Source organism: Crocuta crocuta, unplaced genomic scaffold, assembly GCF_008692635.1.
Source record: "Crocuta crocuta isolate KB4526 unplaced genomic scaffold, BGI_CrCroc_1.0 scaffold811, whole genome shotgun sequence".
NCBI lineage: Eukaryota > Metazoa > Chordata > Mammalia > Carnivora > Hyaenidae > Crocuta > Crocuta crocuta.
The window spans coordinates 59,166-76,539 of record NW_027530352.1 but is presented as its reverse complement, the minus strand read 5'-3'; the positions used below and the strand labels follow the sequence as shown (position 1 = coordinate 76,539).

Here is a 17,374-nt window from a genome sequence, read left to right as displayed (position 1 = left end):
TCTCTCTCTCTCTCTCTCTCTCTCTCTCTCTCTCTCTCTCCTAGAAATAAATTAAAAAAAAAAAACCTTAAAAAAGATTTTTTTAAAACAAAGTGCCTTGGCTCGGTCCCCTTAGCTTCCTGCCCTCCTCGCTGGCTTTAGAGGCTTTCCTCGGGGGAGAGGGGTGGGGGGCGCCTCAGTGGGTATTTCTCTCCACTTTCTAGCCTTTTCCCTCGCCCCCTTTCTGGCTTGCTCTCCCACAGCAGAGAAGGTGGCTGTGGTTTTGGCTACGTGGGATTCTCTGCTTTGGTCAGGCAGGCTCGCCAGCAGACTTTAAAAATCTCTTAGAGTTTCTTCAGTCTCTCCCCAGTGGGGTCTTCACAGTTTTCGCTTCCTTCGCTCCTCGGCCCGTCTGCCAGGGATAAGGGCAATGAGAGGTCTTTCTGGAGTTCAGTCTCCTTAGGTGCTTTTTTTTTTTTTTTAATGTTTTATTTATTTCTAGGAGAGAGAGAGACAGCGTGAGCAGGGGAGGGTCAGAGAGAGAGGGAGTCACAGACTGAAACAGGCTCCAGGCTCCGAGCTGGCAGTCAGCACAGAGCCCGACGCGGGGCTCGAACCCACGAACGGCGAGATCATGACCTAAGCGAAAGTCGGACGCTTAACCGGCTCAGCCACCCAGGCACCCCATCCTTAGGTGCTTTTGTAACCTCCACCCCCTGGTGTGTTCAGAAAACCTGACGTTCTGAAGTCTATGGGCTTGCTGTAGTCAGCAGGCTGAGAGGGAGACACAGCTGCACTTTGCACAGCGTAACCAAATTTTCCAGATTCCTGTGCCAAAATTGCTTTTGTCATCCCTGAAACGAGTCCCTTTAAAATATACATGGCAACAGCCTAGCCACTCTCACTAAAGAAACTAACCATGTGAGGGCCTACATTGTGTCACGTGATTGCGTGTTGTTTCAAGTAAACTTTCCATCACACATCGTTTATTCAATTGATATTAAGAGACAGTCATGATTGTTCTTATATTGAAGTTGGGAAAATTAGAAATAATAATAATAATAATAAATGCTGCCATGGAAATGTCCAGAAGGGAAGTGGCTGACCACTTACAGGTGCATTGCCAGGCTTTACTTAGACTTCTGGGTGAGATTTCGGGGTACCTGGGAGGGGCAAGAGAATGTCATGGGGAGTTTAGGAGACATTTCATAAAGTTACCTATAATACTCTTCACTGACTTCAGGAACGTTTATGGACATTCTGCCATGATCCAGTCTAGCCTTCACTATGGCAGCGCATAATGGCCCAAAGACACACATGGTCCCTCCCCCCACCTCCCAGAGCGTAAAGTCTAATAGCACCCATGGTATATGATTAGTTGTCTAAGTGCAGGCACGGTCTTTTCCACACAGGCAGTGTCTTTGTTTTACCTTAAGACGGATCTTCTCTTGTTCTTCAGGTCTGGTGCTGATGTCTTTTCCGTGCAAACGATCAGGACAGGCTAGTGGCACTGCCCGATGAAAGCACTTAAACTATGCGTCATGGAAGACTTTCATATTCTGGGTTCATAGCACATCAGAATAAACAGAATGTCCTGTGTTAGAGGCCTTCTCCCTTTCTTTCTGTAATTTTGGAGTGTAGATCACCAGCAACGCTGAAGATTAGCTTGCCAGCGCACACTGTGGGATGCTCAAGTTTAGAAGTCAAGCAATGGAGAAAAATGTGAACCTTTAAGTCAACCAGGAAATAAGGACTCTGAGGTCAGGAGATGACAGTGAGGTCTTCTGTAGAGAAATGCTAACATGAAGGGCTGGTCTATGTAAAAGTTTGTACAAAAAAATCACTCCAAGTGTGGCCTCAGGAGAGTATCTTAAATTCAGTCTTGGAAACCATGGAGTGCAGAATTTTCCTTCTGTAACCACTAATAAATTGTGGAGAGCAGTGGAGTCTGAATGCAGGCATCAAAACAAGTTGAGGGGCCCCTGAGCGGCCCAGTCGGTTAAGCACCCGACTCTTGAGTTTGGCTCAAGTCATGATCTCGCAGTTTGTGAGTTCGAGCCCCCCATCAGGCTATGCGCAATCAGCTTGGGATTCTTTCTCTCTCCCTCCCTCTCTCTGTCTCTCCTTTCAAAAATAAATAAATAACTTTAAAAAGAAAACAAAAACAAGCTGAGTGGGATGTAGGATTTGGCATTTGGTCTCACTGCATATTTGTCATTTGGGTCAAGTGACAGAAGTTCGCTGGTCCCCGTGCAGCACCTTTCTGCTTCTCCGTCATCTCCTGGACTTCTGTTTCCTCTTACCACCATCAGAGCACCCGCCATACCTACAGAAAGTTGCTGCTCAACCAATTTTTGAAAACGGGACTATGAATGGCCAATTTCTTCTTTCAATCTCAAGTGAGGAAATAGAACACGTATTCAAATTAGTTTTATGCAATATTTCTAGTGTGTCTTCACTTGGTTTCAATTGGCTTAACTTAAATTCCCACAAATGTGAGCATTGATCTCTAAGGAACGTGAGAACAATAAGAAAAGTAAACAAATCTGGTATAATGTATATAAACTGACTACTCCCATTAGGATTCTCTCCTGTGAACTAATCCCTCTGAAGCCATGGGGTGGGGCAGGGAAAGCTTAAGTTGTTTTTAATAGAAGTTGAACGTGTCATGATGCTTCCCATCATTCCTCCAAAGCTCACACAAAAGTCATGTGAAGGCATTTTGAGCAATAAGTCAAAGAACTCTGTATCTGAAATGATCGTTTCGGGACAGCAAATGAGTACTCATGTTTTGTTTATTTGTTGCTGGATCCTGGTACCCAGACGTGACAAATGTCGTCAGTAACATGACCTAACACTACAAAGCGTAGTGACTTTGAGCGAAGGAGGGAAGGAGGACTCACAGGTTGGTTGTGAGTGAAGATAGGGCAGCCCAGTCTCGGGCAGAGGAATGAGGGAAGGAATTCATAGGGGTTATCAAGAGTAACGGTGGGACCGGACGTGGCCTGGTTGTGAAAACTGCTGCACATTAGATTCTGGTTATTGGGAAAGTTTCACCAGGAAGTAACCAGATGACATCTTGAAGGAAAGAGATCACTTGGCAACACCAAGCAGATGAGAAGAGAAAACACTTAATAAAAGACTAAGAGCAAATGAAACAATATAAAACATGTTTTGAGATCTGAAAGTGTTAAATCTTAAGCTTTTTAATTCAGCTTTTAAATTTTGAGATCAATGTGGATTCATATACAGTTGTAAGAAATAATAGTGTTCCCGTGTGCCCTTTATAGTTTTCCCCAACAGTAACATCTTGCAAAACAGTATTACAACCCGCATATTGACATTCAAACAGTCAAGATCCACAACATTTCCAACGTCCCAAGGATTCCTCAAATTGCCCTTTTATAACTATATTTACTTCCTGCCTGCCTGCAGCCCCTCCTTAACCACAGGCAACCACTAATCTATTCCCCATTTCTGTAGTTTTACCATTTCAAGAATATTCTATAAATGAAGCCATATAGTATGTAGCCTTTGGGAATTTTTTTTTCACTCCAAAATTCTCTGCAGATTTATCCAGATTCTTACAGGTATCAGTAGTTGGTTCCTTTTTACTGCTGAGTCATATTCCATGGTATCGATATTTAATCATTCACTCCTTGAAGGACATCTGGATTTTTTCTGGGTTTTGGCTATTCTGAATAAAGTCGGTGTAAACATTCACACATGACTGAAAGAGAGAAAAAATAATTTTCCCTCTACCCTTTTCAGTTCTTGGCTGAGGCCCTTCCACCACCCCTTAGAAAAGACAGATTAACAAAAGTAAAAGAAACAGAAGTTTAATAACATATATACCTCTTGTATACAATGGAGACATCCAGGAAAACCATGTCACCACCACGTATACAGAAGACATACGTATTATTAAACTTCTACTCCTTTTTCTCTTGACAGTTTGTCCTTTATTGCAGGGAGGTCTCAGCCAAGAATCTAGAACGGTAGAGGGAAAATTACTTTTTCTCCCCTACACAGTTAATTGTGTGGACATAAGTCTTCATTTCTCTAGCGTGAACGCCAAGGAAAGCAATTGTTGGTCGCATGGTGATTTTATTAGTTTCTAAATAGTTGCCAATGTATTTCCAGAGTGGCTGAATTACAGTCCCACCTGCAATTATGGTGTATTGGTTCACTGGGGCTGCTGTAAGGGCCATTTCTGTTGTTCTGTCTTCCAGTTCACTCATTCTTTCCTCTGTCCTTTGCATTCTGCCATTGAGCCCAAGCTCTGAGATCTTTATTTTGATTATTGAAGTTTTCAATTCTAAAATTATCATTTTGTATTCCTTTCATTTTTTTCCCTGATGCTTTCTAATTTTTGGCTGAAGCTTTCTATTTTTCATTTGTTTCAAGCGTGTTCATAATTGTTCATTGAAGCATTTTTCGGGTGGCTGCTTTAAAATCTCTGTCCCATAATCCTCATATCCCTTACATCCTGTTATTGGGCTCACTCTGTTGATTGTCTTTTGTACAGTTTGAGATTTTTCCAGTTTTTGGTTTGACAAGTGATTTTTCAACTGATATCTGGACATTATGTGCTTTGTGTTATGGGGCTCTGGCTCTTATTTAAACTCTCTGTTTTAGTTGGTTTTCACTACCCCATGGGAAGTTGGGGCGAACCTGTGTTCATTACTGCCAGGCGGGCACTCCAGAAGTCCAGGACCCCCTACTCAGCCTCCACTGACACCACGCTGTGGGGGGCGGAGATCTTATTTCTGCTGGCAGGGGGAGAGAATTTGGCTGCCACGTGGTTTCCACTGGCCCAGAGATGGATGAGGCAGGACCCAGTTACCACTGGGCAATGACGAAAGTCCTGTTCTTCACAAGGCTCCTCTAACGCCACCGCAGCAGGCAGGAAGAGGGAGGGACACTGCTGGGTGGGGGCACATGTCCTGGCTTCCTGCTTCGCCTTTGCTGCCCTGGACAGTGGTAAGGCTACAGTTGTATGTGGTGTGTGGCTAGAGGTCAGCAGTTATTGCCCACAAGTGTTATGTCTTGCGAGGCTGTCCCTTTGGTGGCGTTTTGGCTGGAGAGAGCAGATTTTCTTAGAATTTTCTGTATGTGCCCGCTGGCATTTCAGGCTTCCAGCTTATTTAGCTCCAAGTCTAGGACGCATGAGGCAGAAATAGGGAATCTGCCACCATGTCATTCCTCTGGCCTCAGGGTGCCTAGCTAGTGTCCTTCCTTTCTCCACCTTTCAGATTCTTGTGTTTATTTTACACATAATGTCCCGAAGGGTTAGTTACACTTAGCAACTACAGGACACAGATAAGTGCATCTTCCCAGAAACTCTGATAAACTTTTATATTATTATTTATATTAATAGACTACAATAAAATACTTTATATATAATTCATAACATAGCACATTGCTATTTATTCATACTATACACGTACTATGCTTCTATTATCCTACACTGACTTACCTTTGTTTGCCTATATCCTGTGAAAGCAAACATGAGGCTTGTGCAGCAGAGATTAACATTATTATTATTAACTACAATAATCCCTTAGTCTTCTCCTCTCTGTCTGTGCTCCTTAGATTTTCTAGGTCTTCTGTACCTTTGAGAATATGAATATTCCACAGACCCCTTCCGAAGCTGCCTTCNACCAGAGCCTCCCCCCCATCCCCCCCACCATCAGAGACTCCTTGCTCCTTGTTGCTGCTCCTAGACTGGCACCTTGGACTGTTAACTGCCCTGTGCTGCTGAGGACGCCCCTTATTTGCATGGACACAGGGACCATGACCACCTCGCCAATGACCACTTGGATCGGAGCTGCTGTGGGGCTGCAGCAGGTGCCATTATGGACTCCTGAAGAGTTAAATACTTTAAAATACAAACTGGTAGGCTGGTCAGGTTTCTCCAGAGAAACAGAACCCGGGGGGGGGGTGTTTATGTATGTAGAAAGGATTCACCATAACGAACCAGCTCACGTGCTTGTGGCAGCTCAGCAAGTCCAAAACCTGATGGGGGAGCTGACGGCCGAGAGACCCAGGATGGGCTGCACTTTGAGCCCCAAGGCATCTCTGCTGGCAAATCCGGAAGTTCTGATGTTGCAGATGAAATCCGAAGGCAGCGTGGCGTCAAAATTCCCTCTCATCCACTGAAGATCAGCCCTTGTTTCTATTTAAGACTTCACTTGAGTGTATGAAACTCACTTGCATTATGGAGGACAATCTGCTTTATTCAAAGCCCACCGTTTAAATGTAAACCCCATCCAAAAGCATCCTCACTGAAACAACCAGAATAATGCTTGACCAAATATGTGGGCATTCAAGTTGACTTGAATGAATGGCCCATTCAAGTTGAAACATAAAAATTAATGATCACAACCAGTCAATATTTTTATCCTCCCAAATGATCGGTAAACAAAGCCAAGACACTCAGAGATATAGATCTTTGCTAACGTGTTTCTCCTTGAATGAAAGATGATTTTTCCCTCCCGCGCTCAGTAATTTTTTGTGTATGAAAACAGTTCCTCTTCCCCGTGCTATTGGACTGACCAGTCAGAATGGCCCATATCACTTGTAACCTCATGATCTGTTGCCCAGATAAAAGTTAGGCTTCGTTCATTGATCTGCATATTCAGCTGAGGACACAAATGTAAATTTTGGCAAATTCAGCCAACAAATTTCTTACCAGAGAAAATGAAAAGACGATGAAAAAGAAAGTGAAAACCTGGTAAATGTTGTTGCATCCCATACACACGTCTCATGTTAACAGGGCTGCGGTTTATCCATCTGTGATAGTGAAGCCTTCATCCTTCAGGGGTTTGCTCACTTTTCAGTTTCTCAGAATTTGCAGACACAATGTGATTTTTTGACTATGGAAATTTTTGACATGGAGATGATATGATGTGACATGATATGATAGATGTGAAAAATCTGGTGAGAAACAGCAGGTCAACCCAAACAAGCTGTAAAGTGGGTGGACACTTGTGGAGAGCTGAAGAGGAACCCCCACCTGTCCAGGAACCTGGGATTGGCATTAAGTAAAATCCCGAGGATTCTAGGCTCGGTTTTATTGAGAAGATACTTAGTTGGATGTCATCCCCCTGAACTGACATGAAGAATGGTGTAATGTGGGCTTGAGAAGAACAGAACTGCATATTAAACTGATTTTTCTTTAGCTGGTCCTGGTTTTACCACTACATTAAAGAAAAGAAGAATGTCCCAAAGGCTGCAGGCAGTTCAGGGAAGCATCATTGGGAAAGGAAACAAAGTAAAAATAACCTACAGAATGTGGAACAGGAAAAAAAAAAACCCACTCATGTTGTTACTTATTATTAAATACAGATCACCTGTATAATTTGTCCTATTGTAACTATCCTTTTTAAAAATATTACACCTATGCATCTTATGCATACACAATAACATTGTCTACACAACTTAAATATCCAATAGGAAGTTTACGTTTCTCTATCAGAGGACAGAAACATTATAAAATTATTGTTGTATTTTCTCACATGTATTGTTTGTTTAGTCCTGCTGTTAAATACTAATTGCCACTTCTAAGTAGCCCTATTGTTTTGATTAAATAACAGTATTCATGTAGCAGAACGGCAAATGGGATAATTTCAGATAAACATATTTGTTTTTCATATCTTCATGGTAACGTAATCATATAAGTACTAATTTTCTGTGTCAGGTTTATGTTGGTCCGTTTTGTCCCGGTCACGGTTCTAATGGTGGCCGCGCAGCAACCTCAGCCCCGCAGTGCTGAGGAGGGAAGGGACGAATACTCTGAGGGCGGANCCCCGGTTTCAGGGCGAAGCCGCGTCCTTCGGGGACACCCAGACTCGGCCCCGTCCCGCCCGCTTTCCGGGGCCGCAGAGGGGAGCGGGCGGCGGCAGCGCAGGTCTCCGGGGAAACCGATTTCCAACAAAGAGGAAGGGCGACCCTTTGACTTTGCTTGTGGTTTATGAATGTAAAGAAGTCGGAATCCCTGAAATCAACTCAAGTGCATTTCGGGGAAAAACAGATGTTTCCGCCCGGTTTCGAACCGGGGACCTTTCGCGTGTGAGGCGAACGTGATAACCACTACACTACGGAAACGGCCGTGCGAGGCCACACGTGTATGGGTCTCTGGCTACACGTGATGAGGACTTTTGCGTGGGCGGGTTCGGGGACTGTGCCTTGTTACGGTGCATTTCTCTCTTTTCTTTCTTTTTATGAACAAAGAATCATCATAACCAAGCGAAAGGCTCACCCACGGCCCCGGTTCTTGCATCACCCTGGAGAATTGGGGGGTGGGGGGGAGTGTTGAATTAATAATATGTTTTTATTAAAAAAAAAAACTGTTGCTAGTTTTGACATACAGGGGACATACCTCGCTGTGTGAATTTAAGGTGTACAGCATATGCTCTGACTTGCACCTGCTAGGAAATGGTTATAACTGGAGAATCTGATTTCAAGACCTCCCCATACTGTCTACACCTCTTTCTCTGTCCCTGCCGTGGGGACTCCTCTCTTGGTGCCAGAAAATGACTCTTTGGGAACCAGGGTTGAGCAGCCTGAGCGCAGGAGGCGGTCAGAAGCCGGGCACACTCTGCCCTGGCCGCTCCCGTTGCGGGTAAGGTGAGTACACGTAGTCCCGGTGACTCCCTCTCACCCCCAGGCTCTGGGACCCATAAAGGAGGAGATGAAATGTTTCGGGCGCAGAATGCAGAGCAAATACACGATAGTAGGCCAACCAAACTGGCAATATTTGGCAACAAAATGTAACGCCACAGTTCCTCTTGGCGAGGCCGAGTTCTCAGCCTGAGAACAAATCTTTCTAAATTCGTTGTTAAAAAATGAACAGACTCAATCAAATACAAATGGACTGACTCAGGTAAAAGGTAAATTCTTATCTTGGGGAATGGGTGAGGACAGGGTAGTGAAAAAGGGAAGGAGTAAACTGCATCATAATTTAGTGATATGTGGGTCTGTGTTTCAGTCAAAGATTTTGCTACAAGTTAGAAATATTGAAGAAAAAAAATTTTCTGGAATGAAGTAAGCTTTGAAGGGGGAAGCATCAGATCCCTCAACCGTATTTGGGGAAGTTGTTCCCCACTTCCAGATTACCCCCCCCCCCAAGGTGCTAACCGGTAGACGGTAGACGAGGCACTCCCGTTCCAACCGGAAGGTCAGTGTCCTGTTGCCTGAGGTGCCTGTAACCGCCTCTGGCCTCTCGGAGCTACGTGCCTTGCTGACACTCTCTAAGATCTATCACTACCCCCTCTCTCCTTTTTTGAGACTCCAGAGGGTCAAGTACAAAGCGTGACCCATGGGGAGGTGTGATACACATCAAAATAACTGCATGAGTTTCCCAGTTTGTATCGACAGGAAGCTGGCAAGTTTGGATGGGAACGGATCTTACGTGGATAGGCTCAAGGCGACAGGAGTATCGAGTTGCAAGGGACCGAGCTCGTACTTGACACATGTATCCAACTCAGTGTTTTAACTCAAGGGCCTGGGAACAGCTCTACATTTTTATTAATTAAAAATGTATAATCAATACATGATTAATATAGGGACCCAAAGTTAGGGTGAACCGACAAAATGAAACTGAATCATCAGTATTCCCTTAGTGTGTGGAGAGCAACCCAAAGGCTCAAGAAAATTGAAATTCCAGAAGGAATTGATCGTGGGCTTCGCCGGGGGAACTAACTTTCACCAAGGCTGTGAGAAATGAGTTCATGAGCAGAGCCTCAGCATCCTTGAGTAGTTCCGTGGTGACTTTTCCTCATAGGCCAGAAGTGACAGGGGGACTTGCTGATCCTGAACTGGAGTCCCCAAATGTCGTGGAGATGAATGGAGCCCAGGATGATAGGGGCCAAATGTTGGCAATAAGTTGCCAAAGACTGGATGAGTGTCATGAACTCAGTTATGTCTCCTCAAAATCCGTATGTTCTAGCCCCGACCCCTAAGGTGACTGTATTTGGAAATAAGAACTTTAAGGAGGTAAATAAGGTTAAATGAGGTCAAAGGGTGGGGACCTCATCCAATTGCACTGGTGTCCTGGTATGAAGGCAAAGACACACCGGAAATCTCTCTCCACATGCGCACAGAGGGAGCCCCAGGAGGACGCAGAGACGAGGCAGCCATCTGCAAGCCTAGGGGCCCCTCCAGAAAGCGGTCTCAGAGGCACACGGACCTTGGACTTGCTTTGTCCGAGCTCCCAGACGAGAGCCAGTTTTGAACGCAGAGATGTCCAGTTTCCCTTGAGAAAAGACCACTGACACATTGACAAAAATTTATACTGCTTTTCCTCCTCCAAGCCTTTCCTAAAAGGACCTGTGTCCATTTACCAAAGTGACTGTGTGCTAGGGAAAAGGAAATGGGATTTTGGGGATTGCTATAAAATGGCTCGGAGCTGGCATTTATCCCTGGAGACACAAAACGTCGCGGCTATCCACCGAGCAAGGTAGGGACTCAATGAAGTTTTGCTTCTCATCCATTTCACTGCGAACATGGTGGGTCCCTAAACCTGCCCTGAGCCCATTTCCCTAATTCCAGACTAGATGGTAACTTTAATATTATTTCTATGGCTCATGGAGTGAGCGCTGTGATGGCAGAAAAGGCCAAGTGGAAGCCACTAGAAAGTCTTCTAACGATGACAATAGTAAACCAAAAGCAATACCAGTGTTCTGGGAGGGATCACAGAGATCAGTGCCAACACTGGGGACTAGAAAGGTACAGGGTAGAGATTCCCTCCGAATCTCTACTTCACCTGCCTATGTAATTGCAGCAGAGAGGTCGCCGATGGAGAATGACCATGAGCTACTGTAAATAGATGTAGCTGTAGCTGAGGGATTATTGCAGTTGCATCTGCCGTTCCGGATGTCATTTCACCCATGGAGAAAATTAACACAGGGCCCTGGTGTGCAGCTATTGCCAGGCTCAGTGCTGTGTTCTCCGGCCCTGATCACCGCGCCCCGCGGAAGCAGTGGACTTTCCGCCAGCGCAGCCGGCAGCACCCTTCTCTCCCCCCAGGGCCGTATCAGCACTCCAGTCCCATGTCACAAGGTGGGCACGGAGACCTCCACCCACATTACTGTGCTCTAAAGTTGAAAGCTGATTCTTGTTTCAAACTTGAACATTTCAGGCAAATGTCTATTGTGCAAACTGATCACCAGGCGAACGGGGCGGCCTTTCTGGAAGTGGCTCGGTCTCACAGGCCTCATTTGTGTCGCCAACCCAGTCTTAGTCTGCTCAGGCTGCTATAACACACGTCCCGGAGACGGGGTGGCTTAAACAACGAGCATTTAGCTCTCGAAGTCCTGGAGGCTGGGAGGTCCCAGCTCAAGGCGCGAGCAGATTCTGAATCCGGTAAGAGTTTTCTTCCTGGCTTTCTGGCTCATACAGGGCAGGCTTCTCTGAGTCTACACGAGAAGGAATGGGTGAGCAAACTCCCCAGGGACTTTTTTATAAGCACCTGACCCCATTCTTGAGGACTCCACCCTGGTGACCCCGTCACTTCCCAAGGCCATCACCCCATTGGGGATTAGGTGTCAAGGCGCCAGTTCCGGAGGAGCACACGCAGTCTACAGCCGTCCCCCACTCACCTTTTCGAGTAGGTTTGGTGCAAAGCAACTTGACGTGAGCCTTCTGTGCACGGTGGCCAGTGACGCGAGGGGTCACAGGTCAGACTAGGGTCACCGTCCACTCCTGGCCACCTCAGTTTTCCTTCCTTTCTCTTGTGAAAAACATCTTTCTTCCTACACGGTTCAAAGAAGTGATACTGAACCGGGACACTAAAAAAAATGCTGAAATGAGTTACTAAAACACCTTGAGAGGAAGTCCTCTGACTTGACCGCACACGTTGGGACCTACCATCCCGCGGGCGGCCTCGGCTGTGAGCTGGGGACCTTCAGAGGCATCAAAGGAGCCATTTCTAAGAGTTCTTTCCTCCTCCCCTTTCCCCCTGAAACTGAGCAAGACTCTGCGGCAAATTTTAAAATCAAAGATGCTCTAAAGAGAATTATAATAATTTTCCAGTACGTTCCCTTCCAATTGTTTCTCATTCGGCAGCATCTACACTCACTCTGCTTCTCAGGGCTCTGGGTCAGGAGTCAGTCCTGGAGGCGAGAGAACGGACACCTCCTGGGGGTGGGCGGCACCGAGGTGCACAAGAACATGGCAGGTTCAGTGGGACCAAGAGTCTGAGAAACTGTTTGAAGAACTGAGAAACTGAAAAGAATCTCCAGGGAGTTAACCCCCCGGGAGGAGACAGGACGGAAGGGGGGAGCACACAGCGTGTGGAAGGCATCCTTTTGAACAAACAGCCTCCTGCCTGGGTTTTCAGTAGGGACTCCTGAATTCCTTGGCAGAGTAGGCCGAGGGGAAATCCAAGATCTAGCTGAGAAAGAACCACAGACGTTTCAAAAGACACTCAAATTTGTGGCTGGACCCCACAGTGTTCGTCCCAGGGGGTCCTGTCAGAGGCCCAAGAGTTAAACCAATGAAACTGCCCCGCAGCGGCCAGCCTTGGGTTGGCCCTGGGTCTGTTGCAGAGCTGTGAACTGGTTAAATGGCGAAGCTGGGGCCAGGGACTGGAGATTGTAGCAGACGTAGTCCACACCGAGCTCTTTGCCATGAGAGGATTTCCCAGTGAAAACAACTCCTGGAAACTATGCTATACGGAGAACGACACTCAGAAAATGTTCCTTTCCCTGCAACAACAACACCACACACACACACACACACACACACATTCTTGAAATTGTACATTTAGACCCAAAGGAGGACGTTTAAGCTACTTGAACTCTGTGAATTGGGGCAAAATGGTCCCAGGGTGCACTGTGGAGAGAGGACTCCCCCCACGTCTCCCAGAACACCCTAGAGCAAATCAAGATCTCTCCGGGCTTCGAACCCAGGCTGTGTATTCCAGGTCCCTGTCCCCTGCGCCCCCGGGGTCGGGCTAGGACGCCACTCCGGAGCCCTCTTCTTGTGGCTTCAGCCTCTTCAACTGACTCCAAATGGCGACTCGATCCCGGGGTGGGGGGGCCTCAGAGCCCTCCGCACTGCTGAGTTCCAGAAGCAAGCTGTACTCACCGTTCCAGAGGAGACCACTGGGAGAAACAATTCTGTCACCCACCTGCTCGTTCGTAGAGTTTTCTTGACCTTTTCATTCATTCATTCATTAGTAGATGCATCCGAAGTCCGAACTGGGCTGCACGCACTTTCTCCGTCCTGCCGCCCACTGCGTCTCCAGCCCCTGACGCCTCCTGTCCTCCCGAGTCCACTGATCATCCTTGGGGACTGTTCTTGGTAAAATGTACAGATGACCCAACACAAGTATGTTTCCGATGGTAACATTCTATGCAGATCACTCTGACCGTTGCTTTTATTTTACAATATGTGTTTGCACATAATGACCTTTCTCGTTTTCCTTTAAAGACGCCCAGCAGACCACTGGGGAGGCCTGCCAGAAGTTATCAGTAATTAAATAATTCTGAATAATTGGGTCTCTCCCGGTCTTGTTGTCTGCCACAGAGGATAAAGCGAAGCCACCGTGATCTCCTGGGCGCAGGCCCACCCTGCCTGTTCGTGGAGATGCTGGATCCAGGGGTAGAGGCATCTGAACTATTGGTAAGATCCTGTCCAACTGTCCCCCCGCGACACTATATTCTGTGGCGAGCACAGTGACGCAGGATGCGGGGCAGCCGAGGATAACTCCTCACCACCTTTTCTACCAACGATGAAGTAAAAGCAGGCAATCCGTGGACACTCTAGAAAAACTGGAAATCAAGGATTCTTATGACGCTGGAACACCACCTTCTCTCTGAGAGGGGAGATTTTGCAGCCTGGGGCCTGCGGGGAGGAGGTGGAGGGGGGTGCTGCGTGGAGACCCCTGATGAAGGGGCGTGGGCGTGCTTTCCTGCTGTGTCCAAAGCGAATTCGGCCAAACTCGCAGAAGCAGCCAGACTGCAACAGAGCCCTGCACGAATGTGTATTTTATTGGCCAAATGGGGAACCCAGGCCAGGCTGTGATGGCCGAGTGGTTAAGGCGTTGGACTCGAAATCCAATGGGGTCTCCCGCGCAGGTTCAAATCCTGCTCACAGCGCTCCCTGGTGCTTTTTCTATCTAAGTTACGGTATGAGATTCTCAAAAAGCACTGTCTTCTCAGCTTTTCATCCTTTTCCCCAAACTGAAAAGTAGGAGGGCAGCTTCCTATCCAGAAGGCTGTGTTTGCNCCCCCCCCCCCACCCTTTGTTTAAAAATTCCCTCTGGGGCTTGGGGCACTTATGTCCTTGTCCCAGCAGGGATCCGCGAATCTCGCCTTGCGCGCCGGTCGCTGCTTCCTTGGGCCCCAGGGTGCGAAGCCTGAGATTTAGCGCTCGGAACAGTCGCCTGCTTTGTAGTGAGATTGGGAAATCCGAAGGCAGGCCCCAGGGGCCAAGAGAAACAGGAAATTTTGTTCTTAAAACTCTTTAATAAAAGTCCCTGTGCTGATAATAGAGATGTAGGTAAGCTTCCTTACACAGTTCTCTGGTATTTAAAAAAAAGGAAGGGGAGGGGAAAGGAAGACAGGGGAGGGGAACACAGGGGAGGGCAGAGGAGGGACCTAAAGCAGGCTGGTGGGAAACATAAAGACCTAGATCTTAAAAATCCGTGTGTGTGTGTGTGTGTGTGTGTGCGCGCGCGCGCACGCGCCAAGCGCTCTCTAAAACATGCTATAGAAACGAGGAAATTGAAGCAAAGGCTATAGTTTGGCCAAGGCAGGAAATCTGGTGGGCCAGGAGTCTGGGTAAAGGACCCCAGAGCCCTGCTTCTGGCTCTCAGAGGAGAGGATGACCCTCACTTATAAATGCCTTTGTATTTCCACATGTCTATTTCACCTGTATCGAGCCCTTTAATACCAAGCTGTTTTATGTAATGATGACTGGTATTCTTTAACTTTATAATATAAATTCAAACTTCTAAGTGCGTGTGTGAATCTGGTTCTTAAAATGTTTACCTTTATTGCATTCTTGCCCCTCTTTGGCCTCATTCGGGAGGGTGGGTGTTTCTGAATGTCTGTTCTGCAGCAGAGTCTGAAGTTATCTCCTCCATCTTGAATTAGGGCTCTTCGGAGAGTGAGGTGGAAAACCTATGATTAGTAACTCAACTAAGGTATTTTACTCCACTTTGGTTTTCATTATATCAAAATTTTAAATCATATGGACCGCTAATCTCTGATCCACACATAGCGTCAGTATTAAGCACGTAAGGAAAACGAGAGGCTGATGGACCCATGAACCAGCTGCATAAGCTAATAAACACGCACAGGGAGAAACAGGCGTGCACATAAAAGGAAAACACGCAAACGTCAGCCATTCTGTCAGAACACGATGCGCTTCAAGGCAGAAAATCCCTTCATCCATGGAACTATTTTGAGGAGATGTAACGTATACATGCGAGCCACAGGCCCCAGCAGGGAGCTTTACCGGGTCCACAGGTCTTTCCTGTTCCACCCGCTTCTGCCCGCTTCACAAAGCGACCGCGTGCTCCACGCTCCTGATGAGTAATGGACCATCAACACCACCGTGCAGAGGGGGCCAGTGGCGCAATGGATAACGCGTCTGACTACGGATCAGAAGATTCTAGGTTCGACTCCTGGCTGGCTCGCATCTCTTTTCCTTTCTTTGTAAGAATGTCTTTCTGTGCAAATCCTTTAGGTGGTTGGTAAGAGAAACAGAGTTTTAGTCCTTTGGAAGGTAATTCACCGGATCTGGGTCTTCAGGCCCCGGGCTCTCCAGGAAGTCCCAGCGGAGGCTCGGATTGCCTCTCGGCTCAGCTTCCCTTTTCATCTGCTTCCTTTTGCTGATCCGGAGAGAATTGACTGAAGGATCTTTGGAAAGACAGCTTAAAGGTCAAATAAGGAATATCATTCTACCATAAAAAGGAATGAGGCTCTGATACATGCCACCCCCGGATGAACCTTGAAGACATCATGCTAAGTGCAGGAAAGAAAACAAACAAGAGCCAGACACAAAAGGCCCTACTGTATGATTCCATTTCTGTGAAATGTCCAGAACAGGTGCATTCACAGAGCTAGTAGCTGCGGGGGGAGCCGGGGAAGGTGGAAAGGGACAGGCTCTTTTGGGGGCTGATGAATACGTTTTGCAATTAGATAGTGGTGATAGTTGCACAAGGCTGGATATGCTAAAACCCACCGAACCGTGCGCTTTCATGTGAATTTTATGGTATGTGAATTAAACCGGCCTTTTTAAAAACCAAAGAAGTGTCAAAAATAAACAACAATAAAAACTGGCCAGTGTTTTCTTCACTAGGTTGTCCCCCATTTGGGCAAGGGCTCTCCCTCCTGCACACTTTCTGTCCCTGAGCATCGGTCCCTGTCCCGGAAGAAAGAGAAGGGACATCCCCTGGAGAAATGTGGAGCCAAGAAAGACGCGGCTGCGGACGAACGAAGCCAGAGGCTCCCGCAAAGGTCCACACCGCCCCCCCGCCCCCAACACGCACGAAAGGACTGGGTCTCCTTGTCCCCGCCGCGCCCCGCGCGGTCACCCACAGCGCGTCTACCTGACCGCAGGAGGCGGACACTGAGGCGCTGTTTGCAGGTGCGACAGGTCCCAGACGGAAGGGGAGGCGGACCAGAGAGAGGGGAGGGGGTTCGGGAGACGAGGGGGCGGGCCTCCGGAACAGGTGCCCCTGCGCCGCGACCCGGGCACCCGGGCAGGTGAAGGCGCGAAGGTGAGACGAGCAACGGACACCTTGGCCTGAGGATATGCACGGATTTATGTCCCCAAAACGCGGCGGCCCGGCGTGCGCAGGAGGCGGTGCAGGCGCGGAAAAGGACCCAGCCCTGCATCCAGACGTCGCGTGAGACCCGGGCTGTCGGGCTGGAAGCGCGTCAAAAGGCGGGAGGGAGGGAAGGGTGGTCCCGGGGATTGGAGCTTCTCAAAGTTTAGCGCGCGGGAAACCCCCGGAGGGGGTAAAAGCCCGGCTTTCTGGGTCTCTCTACCGGATCCCACGCGGGTTCCCGGGGGGCGCCCTGGAGCGGTCAGCGAGGGGCGCACGCGACCGTCCCGCAGGCCGCACCTGTAGCCGCACCTGCTCGTTACCCGCTGCGCGCGCACCGCAGGCTGGGGGTGGNGGGGACGGAAACCCCCGCCTCAGTGCCATCCCCCGGTACTGTAGCCACGCTGATCACTTTAAGGGAACCGATTGTGTTTCTACCCTCAAGATTTTCGTTTGCCTCAAGATTTTGTTATAAACGTGTACATATCGTCAAATACTTTATTTCATTTTGATGGTGGCGGCTTGTTTTAGAAAGAAGTCCATTTCCACCTCCCCTTCAAGCAAACAAAAAGACCTTTGATAGAATAATCACACTGTTGGGCTTAAGGGTTT

The 17,374-nt window shown here is 47.7% G+C and overlaps 3 non-coding genes across 3 annotated transcripts; 2 read left to right on the top strand and 1 right to left on the bottom strand.

The window, feature by feature from the left end:
* Positions 1 to 8,015: 8,015 nt before the first annotated feature.
* Positions 8,016 to 8,088, bottom strand: TRNAV-CAC (transfer RNA valine (anticodon CAC)). Its single transcript has one exon. It is a non-coding gene; the product is annotated as a tRNA-Val (tRNA).
* A 5,915-nt stretch (positions 8,089 to 14,003) lies between these two features.
* Positions 14,004 to 14,084, top strand: TRNAS-CGA (transfer RNA serine (anticodon CGA)). The gene has a single exon. It is a non-coding gene; the product is annotated as a tRNA-Ser (tRNA).
* A 1,471-nt stretch (positions 14,085 to 15,555) lies between these two features.
* TRNAR-ACG (transfer RNA arginine (anticodon ACG)) lies at positions 15,556 to 15,628 on the top strand. The gene has a single exon. It is a non-coding gene; the product is annotated as a tRNA-Arg (tRNA).
* The last annotated feature ends 1,746 nt before the right edge of the window (positions 15,629 to 17,374 follow it).